Below are 18,674 nucleotides of genomic sequence, written 5' to 3' on the forward strand. Positions count from 1 at the left end.
GGTTCTTATTGGTATTTAAGCACCAATCTCCTCCTAGGTTTTAGCTTGCTGCTCCCAGAAGGAGTAGCTTCAAAAGGGTTGGCTTCTTGTTCAATTTCAATAGGAGGTTCAAGAATGAATTCATTTTCAGCTTGTTCAAGAATTAGTTCATTTTCAGGTTGAGGTTCAAGAATTGGTTCATTTTCAGCTTGAGGTTCAAGAATTGGTTCATTAACAAGTGGTGGGTCATCAATTGGTGGAGGTGCATGTCCAATTGCTTGCATAGCTCTTTCAGCAACTATTTCGTTCCTCCTAAATTCAGACACTAGATCATTCAGGTAGGTTGAATTCATAGTAGTACCAACTAAAATCTCATACACATTAGCTTGTGGAAATGTCCTGAAAAACCTATATATGCCACCATCATCATTTATTGGCCAATGCTTACCTCTATAAGCATAAGCAAATATAGGGTTAAGTATAACTACTCCCTTTTTTTGTAACCTATCCTCAAACTCTATGACTAAATCCATTAAGTTACACTGATCAGGATCCACTTCAATATCAATTTTATGCACCTTATACTTAAATCGAAACACAACCCTATCATGCTCAGTCATTCTGCAAAATCAGTACACAATCACTTGTTCAGAAACACTACTACAAAAACACCCTATGGAGTCGCCCTTTTAGAGTCGCCTCAAATTAATGTGTGACGCGTAAGGTTTTAGAGTCGCCTCTTATAAAGTATGTGACACATAAAAGACACCTAAAAATAAAATGAAAGTCATAAGCGTCACCTACACTATACTAGGCGACGTGCAAACTATACATGTCCCGTCTTTCATCACGTGTGACTGCTAAAGTAATACTTTAGGAGTCGCCTATAGCCTTGTACTGCTACAGGCAACACCTTTGCCAAATTTTTTTTGACGGAAAGCAACTTTATAAAAAAAAACCTAGAAACCTCATTCATTCCCCTATTTTTTTTGTTCCTTCCTCTCATCGCCTCCCTCATTCATTTTATTTTCTTCAATCCTTAATCTTACGAACTTCAAGTTCTTCCTCCTCAACCACCACCACCGACGTCGGTTTTGAGGTTTTGTCGATAAAATTGGCTCCTCAATTCATAAATCCCGCATCAAATTGTTCGCGGCAAAGTCCCAAATCAGGGGACTTTCGTGCTCTTCGGCGAAGGAGAATATGGCGCCGTCGATTAAAGATGAAGCTCTGCCTATTTGATGGCAGAAAGGGGAGTTTATTTGTTGCGGCGCTTTTAGGACGGTTTATATGGGGATTAATACTGATTCTGGGAATTACTTGTTGTTAAGCAGGTTTGATGAGTAGGGTTTATTGTTTTTGGATTTTGAATAATAATTTGTGGTGGGAAATTGTGGGTTTTTGATTTTATGAATTGGGTTTTGGTTTGCAGGTTTCGATTGTATGAACCAATACGCGGGTTTCCGGCAGCAGCGCAGCCGGAAATCATGAGAAACGCCGAGAAAGACAACCACTACGCCTCCTTCGTCTCCAATGCTTGTCGCGATGCTTTCTGCCATCTCTTCAGTTCTCTTTCTCTCTCCTTTAATGTCTTCAGTTTTATTCAATGTTAAAAGAGATTTGTGATTTATTACAATTATTATGTATAATATATATTGCTGTCAAATTTCAAACCGAAACCGTTTAACTGCCCGAAATCAACCAACCCAAATAAGAACTGAACCAATTAAAAACCGTTTTTGTAAAACCGAAAATCGACCCGAACCGTATTTAAGTAAACCCGAAATCGAACTAATCCGAATAATGTCAAACCGTATAAGAACCGAACCCGTTAACAAACCGAACCGAAAAAGAACCGAACCGTTTATAACTCGAATCGTTTCCAACCCGAAACCGTTTGAACCGAGGTAAAAATCGTTTACACCGAACCGTTAATAAACTGCGACCCGTTTGCACCGAACCTTTTATAAACTGAACCACTTACAAACCGAACCGTCTATAAATCAAACTGTAATTTCGATGTCACGATAACTCATCAAATCATGATTATGACACATCAATTAGATGATTGAATAAGAAGCAGCTAATAATGTGATAGTAAAACAATAATAATTCATTAATACACTAAATTTTTATAATCTACGTTACTTCATAATAAACTAGTAAGATTAATATGACTAAACTTGAAAATAACATATGTATTTTTAAAATCGATGAGAATTTGTATATAATATATAATGCCTAATGCTTAATATGAAGTGATGAAGTCTCGGCTTGATATAAAACTTGTTAACCAGCAAAAGGTTAGCAAGTACTATGAAATTTCAAACCAAAATCGTTTAACTGCCCAAATCCAAACGACCCGATCAAAAACCGACTTTTTAAATAAAAAAACCGTTCCGAACCATAATTTAGTAAACGTGAAATAAAACTGATTTGAATAACGTTAAACCGTATAAAAGGCAAACCAAAATAAAACTGAACCGAAAAAGAACCGAACCGTTTCTAACTTGAAACCGTTTTCAACCCGAAACTGTTTGAACCGGTGTAAAAAACCGTTTACACCGAACCGTTAACAAACCGCAACCTGGCTGCACCGAACCGTTTAGAACCCAAACCGAAACCGAATCGAACCGATAACTATTTAAACTGAACTGAAACCGACCTGTGAGACACTTAAACCGATTTCAAACCGACCCGATTTAATACCGAACCGATTTCAAACCGAACCGAACCCGAACTGTCAAACCGTTTTGACAGTGCTAATAATATATATAGAAGTCACTAGGTGGGCTACATTACTAAATTGTAATCGAATCGTTGCTCATTTTGCGTGATTTTCGAGTAATTGTACAGTTGAAGGAGTGTGTGGCAGTTTGGGGGGGTATATAAGTCACTAGGTGGGCTGCATTAGTGAATTGTAATTGAATTCGTTGTTCGATTTACATGATTTTGGAGTAATGCTGGAGTGTGTGGCAGTTTGGGGAGGAGGGGGGTTGAATTTCCTAAAACAGCATTACAAATAGGGAGATTTTATACACTTATGTTGAAGTTTTTCCATTCCAATATTTGCTCTTATTATTTTCTTCATTCATATTTGTGTTATATATTTGTGTTATATATTGCTCCTTTAATTTATTTATTTTTTCTGCAAATTGAACTTGAACATATTACACAATTGACGTCACATTGCTTGTCCAATGTTAGTCACTATATGCAATCATCTCACATTATCTTTGTTAGTATAATGTCATTCAATTTGTTTGTTTATTGGTGATGCTTATTGAAAATATTTTAGTATCTTTAAATTACTATCAATTTACTAGACCAATGATTTGATGGTACTTTAGTTTATAAATTTTGTTGGTGCTAAATTTAATTGTGGGTGCCACATTAGAAATTGTTATTGTTGTTTTTGGTGCACAGTGAGTATTTTTAGCTCTTTTATAAGCTTGAGTGTATGATTAGATGTTTATTGTACCTATCATGTTATGACAATCAAACTTTGATATGTGATTGAATGTCTGAATTCTTTTAACCAAGCTTGTTTGTTGTTTTTCTTGTCCTTGCTTGCGCTGAAGTTATCTTTGATAAGTGAGTGCTTTTGTTGTCATGATTTGGTAATTGCAATTTAGTTCTAGACAAAAAGAGTGGTGAAAACGCATACCTTTTTTTTTTTAAAGTGATTGCTATTATTGATCCTTAAATACTATGATTGGATATATACTGATTTGACTTCTTTCTAAGATGCCTAATATTTCTCTTTACAGGTTGAGGATGTTATTTTCAAATTCAAAGAAATGCATGGGAAAATGGATTTTGCAATTTTACTTGGATCATGTGAGAATATCATGAACTATTGTCTTGACTCCACTAAGGTACGCACAAACCATAGAGTACTAAGATAGTTCTTCTTCTAGTATCTTTGTCCTGCTGTAATTTTATACTTCACCTTTTTCACAATCTCTTGTTTATTTCCATTTGAGCATTGCATTATAAAATCAGCTTGTGTGACTTCCTTCCTTTCTTCTCTGAAAATAATTATATTGGTATGCTTTCTTTCAAGCTGTAGTTTTCACGTCAGTTATGGTCATTTCATTTAATTCATTCCTAACTTTATGTGAAGTAGTGTAAATATGTAATGGTTGGATCTGGTAATTATATTATTGTAGTACCGACCTTATCATTTTGATTGTTAAACTTATGGTGAAATGTGTGAAAGAACGTTATAACCCGTGGGTTTCCTGTTTTTAGTAATTTAAAGCACCGCTATGATATTTGGTATAATGGGTACATTTCTCTGCAATTGTTGGTTAATGATGGTCAAAGCTTATTGTCACTTATCTTTGTTATTCTAGGATGTCAATGTTTATGTTGATATTTCTAATGTTAGTGTTAAAGAAGTTTTGCCAATGAAGTTTTCAAAAGCCTATTAGCTCAAATGGTAGAGCAATGTGCTATTGCACATAGATATAGGTTCAAGTCCTACATAGGTTGTATTTATAATAGCAAGTGTAAATTTAATGAGGAAAAAGAAAATAAATTATATTTTTGGCATCGTTATTGAAGAATTATACTTTTCAAAAAATTACTTTACGCGTCGCCTCATAAAAAGTAGGAGACTCATAAAATACACCTAACACGTCGCTTATAATGAAAAAGGCGATTCATAAACCAACCTAACACATCACCTATAATGAAAAAGGTGACTCATAAACCAACCTAACACATCACCTGTAATGAAAAAGGCGACTCATAAACCAACCTAACACATCACCTGTAATGAAAAAGGCGACTCATAAACCAACCTAACACATCCCCTGTAATGAAAAAGGCGACTCATAAACCAACCTAATGCGTCAGGTCATAGGCGACACGTAAGGGGGGTACCTATTGTGTTGGTGCCTGTAGTGTCACCCTTGAAGCGATGTATAAGATGGTTTAGAGGCGACTCGATAGGGGTTTTTTGTAGTAGTGAAATTCATCATCAATTACACACTAAACACCAATTTACATATCTTTAAAGATTAGAATTTAAGCAAACACTGAGCAACATCACAAGCTACACTGTACATGTACCCACAATCCATGAAAATGTTGACTTATGCATATTAATATATGAAAAGAATAAAACTTTAGCAACCTAGTAGTTATACTATGTAAATTGAGCATAATTCAGAGCTAAATCCTACACCACTTCGAAATTCTCCACCAAATCAAACACATTTCTCAAACATACATACATTTCCTTAAACTTAACAATTTAAACCAAAATTCCCAAAATTCAAGTAAGAAATAAGAACTAACCTTTAGAATTGCAGAAAAACGCTTAATCTTCAACGATCGTCCTTCACTCTTGCATCAGTTAGGGTTGCTCAAAAGAAGAAGAACAGGGGAGAGTGTGACAGAAGTTGAACGATCAAAAAATTTGGAACTATTAAATGGTGTTGGTTGGGCCTGGGGGGTATTAATGAGGGGGGTATTTTTGTCAACTCAAGTTAGTGTCAAATAGCCCATTAACCGTGTTAACTAAACATACTAAACGTTTGTTTAACGTTGAGATTATTGTAGCAATTTAGGTTAAGTTGTAAGGGTACCACTGATAATGAAAGTTTAATGAAGGGTACCATTGATAAAAGCCAAAACCTGAAGGGTATCATTGATAATTTTCCAATAAAAAATTGCTTGATATTTAATGAAAACCCTTAAAATAATATGAAAGAAAAATGACATATATTAGTATGTACGAACAGTACGATGAATTATGTTAAGAAGAAAAAACAATCCGTTGCTCATCAATTTGCATCTCTATTGACATATCAACCATTAGATGGACTATCCTACATCCATATTGACACATTAGCTTTGCGAATGCTACTCATCATAATTCCAAGTCATGCATGATTTCGAAGCATTGCTTTTATTCTTAAACATATATAAATCACACATATTATCGCAATATTTTGTACATATCACATATGAGTTTTTAATATGGAAAAAGTAATCAAAACTATAATGACGTTAGTTAGTGTGTGTTTGGATATAAAAGGTTAGCTTTATATGCACGGAATGCACCATTGCACCGTTATAAATAGAGGTATTATTTATATAAATAAAAATATACCGACTACTCTTGAAGTTTTAAACTAAATGGTTGCTTATATGCAGTTATGCACTATTATATTATATTTATCGTTTTTTTTTGTTGAAATAATTAATATAGTATTATTTTTATCAATACGAAATTAATTTTACTACAATTAATTATTTTTGTCAAATTTAAATTATTTTTACTGCAGAAATTAAAAGTTATACGAATATGATTAAAACTTGATTTTCTATTGTGTTAGTTCTTTAGAGTTACTGATCTGATTTTACTGTTTAATTAAAATTTATATTTTCTAGGACATTTTGTGAAAAACAACCTTGTAAATCACTTTTTTACGAGAAACTATCTAATAATAAAATGTTGTAAGAAACTACTTTATATAAGGGTAAATGTTGTAAGACACTACCCTTAATCGAAAAGTCATTGTTGACTTTTATTTTCCGGCATTGACCACGTCACATGTCAATTAAGGAAAAAAAAGGAGGGAAAGGATGAATTAAAAGTCACGCGATTGGCACGTTGGAAAATGAAAGTGACTTTCCGACTAATAGTAGTCTTTTACAACATTTACCCTTTTATAAAGTAGTTTCTTACATCATTTTTTTAATCGGTAATTTCCCGCAAAAATTTTTTTTATAAGATAGTTTTTCACAAAATATCATATTTACTAAACTAAACTTAATTTCGTTGAAATTAAAAAACGAAACTTAATTTGAGGTGAACTCTTCTCGACTTTTAACAAAATATCATATTTACTAAACAAAATATCATATTCTCTTCTCGACTTTTTTTTTTTTTTTTTTTTTTGAGGTCAACTCTTCTCGAATGTTAATGACAATGTTTACAAGATTTTATAATTTGTTTATAATATTAAGCGTTATTTCTTGTGAAAAATAAAAAAAATAAAAATTAAGCGTTATATGTGTCAAGTGACTCATGTTGGGTCTAGATTTATTACTACGTTGCCCTCAAAAAAAAAAAGATTCATTACTACGTATTTATTTTGACGGAAATGCGAGCAGAAATTTTATTACTCAACTAAAAGGTTTAACTCATCAAATAGAAACTTAAAAATTTTCAGTAGGAACTTGTTCCATCCATACTCTAGATCATCTACCTTTTATTATGTTTATGCCTCCTAAACATATCTAATTTTCTTTAAAAATAAATAAATAAATAAATAAATAAATAAGAGACTTTTTGTGAAGATTTACCCTATATATACAAGTATTTTTTGTGAAAAACTACTACCTTATTAAAAAAAAATTGTAAAAAATTACCTTTTAAACAACAAATGTAAGAAACTACCTTATAAAACTGTTTAAAAAAAATAAAAAAGGTTATAAACAATTAATGTTGTAAAAAGCATTGAATAAAGACGTTTAATAACCCATTTTTAATCATTTTTTTCTCCTTTTTCCATTCATTTTCTCCATACCCCCTTATAAACCCCTAACTAGTGTGTATCCCGGGCGATGTCCCGGGTTGCTAACTTGTGTACTTCTTGCTTTAATTTAATAATTATGTTGGACTATTTGTGTAGTTAGTGTATGTAGTGGTTCGGACATTGCTTTGGATGTCACCTTTTTTTTTACATCATATGTATTTATATTTTAATTTTGTGGAAAAAAAATGAATTATATTACCTCTAATTTACTTAATAAATGAAAGGAATATTATAATATTATGTGAAACTTGAAGCATTAATAATAGTTGGTTGAGATGGTAAAAGTATTACCTATATATATTGGAGGTTATGGATTAAAAGCATATTTTATTTCACTTAAATGAAGTAGCTAGCTTACGTTGCGCATACACGTTGGATGATGACATGACATTATGACATAGGTACACATACATTGAACAGTGCCACGTGGCACCGTTCCTTTAATAGGAACGCCTTTTAATATATACTATAGATTCTCCTTCTCTTTCATTGTTAAATCAAGCACATGGTAACAAGTAACAACTTACAACATTTAGTATTTATAAAGTAGTTTTTTACAACAATTTTTTTTTATATATATAGGTAGTATTTTTACAAAATTTAATGTATACAAGGTAGTTTTTTACAACTCTCAAATCCTTTCTTTCTCCTCCTTCCTCTCTCCAAAACCCTAGCCTTCATTATTGAATTTTGAAGGGGCTTCTATCAATTTTAATCGGTGGAAAGCCTCAATCCTTGTTTCTTTATTGTTTTTTTAGGTTCATAATAATGCTTCCTCCTTTTGGGATGAATTTTTTTCCCTCGAAAGAAAGGGTTTCCGATCTCCTTCAAAAGACAAGGGTTTTTTCGACCTCTTTCGAAAGACAAGGTTTATATCCTCTTTTTGAGGGAGAAATTTCTTGGTTTTGAATCCATGGTAGCAGATCTAATGGATTGTCGTGCAATTATTTCGTTGGTGAAAAAGTTATCAAGTTTTCGAAATGAATCAGAAGGAAAACATCATCACGGTTACAAAGGATCGTTAGATTGTCTCTCCAACAAGGCTGTAATTTTCAGCAATATAAGCGGGAGATGCTCCGCAGTGCGAGATCTATTCGACGATCGTAGTTTTTATGAAGGAAAATTCTATTTGATTCAATATCTTATGTATTTGTTAACGTCGAATCTCTATTGTAGATGTCGTATAACTTTTAATTAATGAAATATTTTTGCTTTCAAAAAAAAATAAAATAGTTTTTTAACATCTCTAATCAAAATACTACGGTATATATTATTGAAAACTATTTTGACTTTCAAAGATATGCATATTGCATACAAAGTTATGTTGTCTATCAATTTTTATCTAAAGTATTTGTTTAAGAAGGAATTCTCTTGTAACACTATTTACTAATTTATTTATGAAGTTCTCTTTGTCATTATTTTCTAATTAAATTATGTTGATTGCTTAATCCATCTAAACAGGACAACAAAATATCTATTGCTCTTCAAAGCTTATACAAATATGATAACTTGATAAGAGTAAGACCTACGGAGTGAATGATAAGGTTTAGTGCTAATTATTACAAGTATACCACTAGAGTGACTAACGTGCACGATGTGCGTATCATAAATAATTATGTCCGATTGTCCTTTCATATGTTGGCAACATTAATGAAGAAAAATATAAAATCTTGTTCACTTCAACTTAATTTCACTTCAGTTCAGCTTCAGCCAGTTTAGCTAAGCTCCAATCAGTTCAATTCAATTCAGTTTAGCTCCTTATTTCCTTCTCTCATAAAATATTCATTTCATCTCTATCCAGTTCAGTTCAGCTCCAATCAGTTCATCAGTTCAGTTCAGCTCCAAATTAATTCAGTTCAATTCAGTAAATATGTACAGACCCTAAATGTCCAAATATTTTTAGGATATAAATGTCCGCACACTATTGTTAAAAGTTTTTTTTAAAAAAAAACACAATTAACATTAATGAGTACAATTAACATTAAAAGGTTGTCCAAACACTATTCAAACGAGCTTAATCATTAATCACACTAAAAAAAAAAAAGAAGCTTAGGGTCTGTTCATATTTACTGAACTGAACTGATTGGAGCTGAGCTGAACTGAACTGATTGGAGCTGAACTGAATTGATCTGAACTTAACTTAAAAATTAAAAACATAAAACTAAACTGATTAGAGCTGAACTCAACTGAGCTGAACTGATTGGAGCTGAATTGAACTGAACTGAAAATAAGTAAATATGAACAGGCCCTTAGAGACAATTAAGAATAATTCACATGATCTCAATAGGGACATATAGGTAAACAAATATTTCGAGGATATATTTGTCCTCACACAATTCATAAGTGTTATTTCATATTAACCTACCATAATCATATATCCTTAAGATAAATTTACTAAATAATACTCTGTGCTATCTTAACATAAAATAAAACTAAATATATTATTCTAAAACAATTTATATACGGAAAACATTTTACACATATTTTCCGATATATCATATCTCTAACAAAGTATAAAAAGGGATTATGGGATTACCTTAATTTATAAAATTAGATTTTTTTTTTTTTTTTTTTGAAACCCTATTAAACTTGATCTTTGAGAAAGGATTGTTTAAGGGATCGAATAAAGCAAAATTATGGCATATGACTCGGTTTTTTATTTTTTTATTTTTTTTGGGAAGGGGAGGCATATGACTCGGTTGTGAATATACTTTATGCAAATAAAAAATAAGAACACTTTATACTTTGTATTCATCAAGTGGAATGTTTTGTTCCTAATTTCTAGCAGAAATTATAGTCTAGAAACAACAAACTTCTCGCTATTTTCCTCAGAAAGAAATATATATATATAAAAATAAAAATAAAAATAAAAAAAAAAACCTTTTTGATTAAAGCAAAGAAAGGGAAAAAAAAAAAAAAAAAAAAAAAGATTGTGAAGCAAAAACAATTACGCTCCTAGGTCATGACAAGCAACTCCATCGTTACACTATTATATGGCTTTGTGTCCTTTTTTTTAACAGCTTTGTATCGTCATTTCTATACTTTTATAGCTTTCAAACTATGCATGATCATAACAAGAAGGAAGACCGTGTTAGACGTTACTACCACGAGTACGACATCATTGCAAGAAGTTTATTAGCTTTTGTGCAACCAGTCATTATGTGTGTTTTATTACTTATTATTGTATGTCAAGGTAAAATAAATTTACATCATTATTTGAAGCCATATTATTTATTGACATATTATATGAATATGAATTTCTCAATAGGGTTTGCTAGGGTGGTCGTATTGTTGGTGGCATGTTATCAGTTATTACCGATCTCGGATAAATCATCGGCGGCGGGTTTTTATGCTGTACTAGGGTCATTAGTAGGGAGTTTTTGCCTGGGTGAGTATATGAGTTTGTTGGAAGGAATTGGACTAATTGATGTTGCTGTTGAAAGAGATTTGGGGTTTTTCAAATTTATGATTGCAAGTGCACTTTGCTCGGTTCAAAATTTGTACGGAAGTGGAAAGTATATGGTAATTGTATTCATTACGTGTGTTCCTAAATCATTTTCATGGATTCATACTGACGACATGTTTGCATGAGCATAGTCAAAACCAAGGGGTAGCACCGGCCGATGAAGAGCCCGATGCCAATGGAGATAACACCGTTTTGATAGCTCCGGTGCCTGCGACTATTGCGTGATATAAGGACTGAATTATGAGTAGGTTATATTGATAATTCTATCAATATATTATTTTTGGTATTTCACCCCTTTGAGCTAATCCGAATTCGAGGATCAGTTTTAAGTCAATCCCCTTCCAACTGTTGAAACTGGGGATCGAACATATAATCTTCCCTACCAAGTGCAGTCTCAATCACTACTGCACAACAATCAATTGATACCTTTATCAATATATTACTTGTCATATGTCTTTTTAAATTTCCAAGTAAAGTTGTTCTAAGTCAATGGAAAACAAGTTTTGTAATTTAATGCACATTTTTGGTTTGAGTTTAGTATTCATGTAATATATAATCAATTTTGCAATTATGTATAGCTTAGGTCAATTAGCCAAATTGGTGTACAACTTGATGCCGCTTTGCCATATTGCCCATATTAGTATTAGAATATGGTCATTTTTACAAAATGAGTTTTTATAAAGCTTAGATTCGTTTGAATATCTTTTTTCAATCATGGAGAGAAAAGGGAAACGTTATTTAGATAAATTTAATTGAATTAGTGTTGTGTTTTGTTCAGTGGCTCGGGTAAGCTAAGCTTGATCCATGGAGGGAATGATCTTTCCATGGACTCCTTTTTTTTTTTTAGAAGTTTGCTTCAATGGCAAGGTAGACTTGCACCCCATGGAGCATATCCTTTTTATTAAATTAAGCCATATCCAAGACACAAGTTTTTTCGACACCAAAATTTATATAGGTAATAGGAAGGACTAAGGTATGTACACCGTACACATGATGTTAACATAATCATAGTATGTACTTTAAGTAGACTGTAAGTATGTAACAAGCAAAAAAGAAAAAAAAATTATTAGGACTATAACAAGCTACGGAGTACGGATTACCACATTAGAGGAACCCAAGATACTATAAATTAAATTCGTTAACAATATATCCTTGTGGTGTAGACGTGTAGTAGTGATTGAGACTACACTTGGTAGGGAGGATCCGTGTTTGAATCCCCACAACAACAATTGGAACCATACTGGAACCTAACCAACCAAAACTGATCCTCGAATCCGGATTAGCCCAAAGGGTGAACCGGGTGGAACGCCAAAAAGAATACTGGTACATCCTTATATACTTTTCATAGTTCAATTTTCCTTAGAGCAACTCCAATGGTAAGCTAATTGTCAAATTAGCTTGCCATGCCACCTAAGATTGCAAAGCTATTATTCCTGCTAGCTAATTCATACCATAATGGTTAGGCTAATTAATATTTAGATTTTTCAGCTTTATTTTTTAAAATAATTAGTATTTTATTAGAGACAATTAATTTCTAAGCTAATTAGCATAACTAAGCTAATTTGCTTGGCATTAGCTTGATCAAGCTAATTATTAAATATACTCCAATGACTAGGCTATTAGCTTGAAAATTATTAAAATTGCAAGCTAGTCCTTGAAAACAACCATTGAAGTTGCTCTTATGGGCCTAAAAAATGGTTATAGATTGCATGGGCTCATTTTATGACACATTTATATATTGTGATGGCCTGGGCAACTTTTTTTATGGCTTGGCCTTTGCGTTGACTTTGGAGTCTTGCAGGAATTATATATTTTAGCCCCATTAAGTATTTCACAAGTTTTTTTTTTTTTTTGTTTTTTTTTTTAAAAAAAAAACTTATTTATTCCCCAAATATTACACACAAGAGACTTTACAAATTACATAGCTCAATAAGTATTATTAACCTTCACAATATATATATATACTTAATTTTTTTTATTAGATATGTTTATTTTTGAGGGTTTTTCTATATAGTGACCTTCCAAGAATTACTTTTCTACGTTGTGCCCTTGCTTATATGACTTTCTACAATATAACCCGAAAGTACAATTAGTAATTGTACGATTGTACGGTAACCTACTTCAGCAAGCATTTATGACAAATGTTGGGGTGACATATATTCAGGGGCGAAGCCAGGAATAAAAATCTAGGGGGGCAAGAAACGATAAAAATACCCCAAAAAAAAAGCAAAAAAATATAAAAAATAACGAACCTGAGACCTCTCTCTCACCAAGACACCATGAAAAACTCCAACAAACCAACTAGGCTATCTCTAATATCATGGTATGTAGGACAAATATTAGCTATTTATTAGTTATTCTAGGGGGGCATACTAAAAATTACATATATCACCAATTGGGTCGGGCCTCCACCAGCCCCCCCTGGCTCCGCCCTTGCATTTATTTCGTCACCTAACTCGTACTATACACTAAACTTTCTCTCTTCTCTTCACTTCCCTCTGTTTCATCCATTGATCAAAAACCCTAAGACGCAATTTTTCAGCTAAAAAGAAGCAAATTGTTGTGGAGAATTTGGGGTTTCTCCCTGCGACATACGTGGAGATCAATTTAAATTTGGAGCTGAAGCAGCAACGAAGGTATGTACTATGCTTGGAACTTCGACCCTTCGAAGTTGTTCCATTTTTGGTGAATTATGTAATGTTTGAGATGTTATACGCATAAAGTTGATAAATTTGTTTGGTATTAAGTGTATTTGGTGGTTTGTTTTTTATTAAGAGCAAACACAATGGTTAACCACAATCTTTTGGTTATTATTTATTTTATTAATTTCTCCGTCTTCCACCTCACCTATAACCACTTTTATACCCATTTAATAACCAATATATCCCAATAGTTAACCATAACTTTTTGGTTTTTTATTTTCTCTCTCCTACTTTTACCCAATCTCAACCCCACAATTTCTCTCTTTCTCTCTCCTAATTTAAATCAACCCCACCAAGGACAAATATTAAAAGCAAAAAGTAGATTATTTTAATCTATAACCCAATGTTGATAACCAGGTTATTGTTGTAACCTGGTTACTACAATTTTTCCACAAAATTTTCTCTCTCCTCATTTTTTAATTATTTTTCCACTTTCTCTCTCATGATAACCAAGTAATGTGGTTATCCACTGGGTATTCTCTTAGTGCGCGATTGTTTGTGGGTAATCTTGTTAGGTTAATTGTTTGTGCTTGATTATTTGTGGGTAATTGTGGGTAATCTTGTTACCATAATTTTGTGATTGTATCATGGCTTTGTTGAGGTCAAATTTAGCGTGGGTATGATGAGTGTGTTTGATGTTAAATTTCTTACATTTTGATATATTTACTAGAAACAACTTGCAGATGGATGACGAGAGGATTTTGAAAATCGCCTATGGTGGTAATTGTGTTGATTTAACAATTGATGATGTGGATAAGTGTTTGTTAATTGATGTGTTTTAATGATATGTGTGAGGAATTTGCAAATAAAGGGTTTGAGTTGCCTGAGTACCCTGGGCTGTATTATTGTTATAAGGAGAAGGCTATTAAGTTAGTGGGTGATGGTACAATGATAAAAATGTTTGAGACTATGGAAGGGAAATAGATAGATGTGTAGGTGGGTTGTTTGAGAGAGCCAAGCTTTATAATGAATTTGGCAAGAATAGTTAAACCCCAACAAATTTTGCCCAAGGCAAGTAATGCCACTGGGCCTGCTTGTACTGTCCCATCTTCTAGTGGGTCATTTTATGTACTGGCCCATCTTCAACTACTGGCCCGGCACTTGTAACTAGGCCATGTAATGATGTTGGACCAACTTTTGCAAGTCCATCTAACCCAACCACATTTCAACTGGAATCATCTAAACAAAACCTCAATTAAATCTGCCCCACCTAGGCCTTTTAGGCCAAAATTACCCTTGAGGAAAAACAAACAACCAGTACAAGTAGGATACCCTCCTATTGAATCTGGGGTTTAACAGTTTAACTATAGGAGAATTTGTTAGGAGGAGCCCAAGGTTGACCCCATACCTTTCACCTCCAAAGGTGACCCCTCCTTTAAGTCAGCCTAGGAGATTACCAAGGATGCTTGAAGAAATTTCTCCTCACTCTCCCCCACATATCATACTATCTGCTGATGCATTCTTTAACAACAACATTACTTGAAGATAATGCATTTTCTTAGTTCCAACAATTTTATTCACATCAAGCAATGCTAACTTTTCCTACTTTTATCATCACAGGAGTTAGAAGAACTGCTATGGTTAGGCATGCTACAAGGAAACAACTTGCTAACCGGTGGGTGGAGGAAGGTATATATCCTAACATTAGGGAGAGGGTTAGGGTGCTCACAAAAGAGTTTAGAAAATGTCATGCATATCCTTCTAGTAAAGGTGAGTATGAAGTGTCTGATGGGAGTAGTATGCTCTCTGTGTCACTGAATAGCTGGTCATGTGTGTGTGGTAGGTGGCAAGTAAGTGGTATTCCACGTAGGCATGGAATAAGGGTTATAATTGATACTGGGAAGGATCCAATTGATTTTGTCAGGGAGTGGTACTCATAAGTTAGCTTAAAATGGCAACATGTTGCCTATCCCTAATCCTGGGTCAGTGGCCTGAGATGGATGTTCCTAAGTTACTCCCTCCTCCAATGAAAAGAAGTGTTGGAAGACTTTCTAGAAATAGGAGAAGAGAAGAAGGGGAGAAGAGAAAAGGGAAGAGGTCTGCTACTATGCAATGGTCAAACTGCAAACAATTTGGGCATAATTTAACTACTTGCAAAGGTGGTCCAACTAAGAAGGAAGTGCTACAGAAATAAGGGAAGACAGGCAAGAAGCAAGTCAGACTAGCACTGCAGTCAACATGATTGATCAGATGATTGGGATGAACTCAACTGATACAGGTGCAGAGTGCTCAAGCCAACTAGTCTTAAGAAAAAGAAACAAGCAGCCAGCTACATACAACGGAGGAAGAAATGCATGCACAACTAATAAAAATAACTATGGATTACATTACAAAGTTATAGGCAAGATTACATTATTATCGTATTATATGACTTTGTTTCCTTCATAAAATAAATAAATAAATAAATAAATAAATAAATAAATCTTTGTTGAATGTGTAAAAATGAATATACTTGCCAAATAGAAAAGAAATATTATTGTAAAGTAAGTATTAAATTAAATACTTCTCTAAGAAGCTTTGGGAAAAAAAATAAAAAATACACCTTTTGGAGGGAAAATTATTAACCAGGTTATGACAAGTGTCATTTCTAGTTTCGCCTTTAGTATAGGTATATTGATATTGATGATTACTAAATAATGCAAGCACTAATATAAATTAGTTAATTTCTTTGGTTCCAACCATAAAATTAACAATGGATTTTTTTTTTCAAAAACCATAATCAAATCTAAACCTCAACGAGATTTTTTTCCGAAAAATACTAGCTTGCTAATAAACACAACCGTGATTAAAATAAAAATAATTAAAAATTCAAAGTAGTTAACAATTTGTTCTTCGCTATATTATCCTACTCTTTGAGTAATATAATAATTATATTTTAACACATTTACTGAATTGAGCTGAACTGAACTGAACTGAATTGAATCGATTGGAGCTGAACTAAACCGAACTAAGCTCAAATGAATATTTTATGAGAGAAGGAAATTAGGAGCTGAACTGAACTAAAATGAATACTTTATGAGAGATGGAAATTAGGAGCTGAACTGAACTGAAATAAATATTTTATGAGAGAGAGAAATTAGGAGCTGAACTGAACTGAAATGAATATTTTATGAAAGAGGGAAATTAGGAGATGAACTGAACTAACTGAACTGATTGGAGCTGAGCTGAACTGAAATAATGTAAATGTGAATAGACTCTTAATATTGATTTTAAAAACATATGAGGATGTAGAATAAAGAAAAAAAATATAATTGAGAAGATGAATCTTGAATAACAAGATTAGAAGGGAATAGAAGAATAACATAAATATCAAAATGAAGCTTGAAAGTCAACCATATAGATATGAGTGTGATATTGCTTCTTCAATAAATATGGAGTAGTTAATGATATTGCTATAAAGTACGAGACAAAAAAGACTTACTTAAATAATAGAGAGAGAAAAGGGGGGTAAATAATAATTTTCATATTCTTCGAAAAGTGTCGGTTAACCCAACACTTTATGAAGGATACGAAAATTAGAGAACCTAAGGGTAAAAATAGAGAAATAAATGGCATGGTTAACCTCTTACATTAAAGCTGCTATGTTTCTAAATAAAGAACTTGAAGTTCGATTATTAACGATTACCACCAGTTAATGAACAAAACTTCTGGAGAGCAAACATCGATTGTTCGATTGCGATTGGTAACACCAGATTGTAAAATAGAAAATCAAACTCACCCTACCTCAAAATCTACTTTAATGGTGGCGAACAAACTTCATGTTTCAATAGATAAATTTTAGAGCACTTTATTGGCTAAGAGAGGGGTGAGAAACTTGGATGAAAATAGTGAAAAATTGAAACGTGGAAAACAGAATGGAAGTTACATTATTGTTCAAACTTCATTAAGTGAAAGACAATTTTAACCCTTGAGTAACATTTACAATGAGTAACATGGATTTCCCCGTAAGTAATTATTTGGTTTTTTTTTTAATGTTTCATTTGACCTTTTTTTTTCTTTTGACGGGAAGCAAGAGCATTTTATTAATTAAACAAGAACGCTTAAATCAGCCAAAACCAAAGCAGAAACATCATTTGGAAATTCCTCAAGCCAAACTCTAAGATCACTAAACCGATTACATAACTTGGCAAGCCCATGGGCAACATCATTGCCACTTCTCTTCACAAAGGAGTAAGATACATCCTGACAAAGTAGAGTGAGTTGCAAAATGTCCTTAACCACCATCCCAAAATCCGTCGGATGCACTTCCCCCTTCACCTAATGATTATGGAGCTTCAAGCAATCGGTTTCTAAACACACCTTCCGAAAGCCCGCTTCAATTGTAATGTTCAAAGCATGGCGCATAGCAAGGGCCTCCGCAACATCAGCGTCGAAACACCCTTCTATTCGCAAACACGTAGAGGCCACCACATCCCCGATTTCATCTCTCATCACACCCCCAACCCCACACCACTAGGCGAGAAAACAACAGCATCTGAATTGACTTTTATTATACCCCTCAAAGGAGGCTTCCACCTAGCTTCATAAATAGGAGAGGGAGGGCTTAAGTTACCAACCTCTTTCGCCAACACAAATTCCCCCACCAAACCAACTGCTTTGCAAATAACATCATTCAAAACAATTCGCTTTCTATCAAAAACCCACCTATTACGGCGCACCCACACAATACACCAAAATATACACCACCAATTTGCATCCTTATGCAACTCACGCACAGCAGCACACCACTCTCTGAAGCTCTCCCCTGCATATCTCCCCACATCCAAACGCAAAGGAGAAGTATACCATATCATCTTCACATCCCCACAATTTACCAACATATATAGAGTTGATTCACTCCCCTCCCTACACATCGGGTGATATGTCTATTTTATATAGTATTTTACCCCCGTCCATTGGTCATAATTAGTAGTGTTTTTGGCTCTTTAGAGCCACTTTTATTACTAATTGGTGTTTTCTAGTGTTTTCGTA

General features: G+C 33.3%; 1 long non-coding RNA gene across 1 annotated transcript; it reads left to right on the top strand.

Annotated features, from left to right (window-relative positions):
- The first annotated feature begins 814 nt into the window (after window positions 1–814).
- Window positions 815–5,530, top strand: LOC110708612. Its single transcript, XR_002508774.1, has 3 exons — window positions 815–1,313; window positions 1,412–1,545; window positions 3,750–5,530. It is a non-coding gene; the product is annotated as an uncharacterized LOC110708612 (long non-coding RNA).
- Window positions 5,531–18,674: the final 13,144 nt, after the last annotated feature.

This window comes from Chenopodium quinoa, unplaced genomic scaffold (genome assembly GCF_001683475.1).
Source record: "Chenopodium quinoa cultivar QQ74 unplaced genomic scaffold, ASM168347v1, whole genome shotgun sequence".
In the NCBI taxonomy this organism is placed as follows: Eukaryota; Viridiplantae; Streptophyta; class Magnoliopsida; order Caryophyllales; family Amaranthaceae; genus Chenopodium; species Chenopodium quinoa.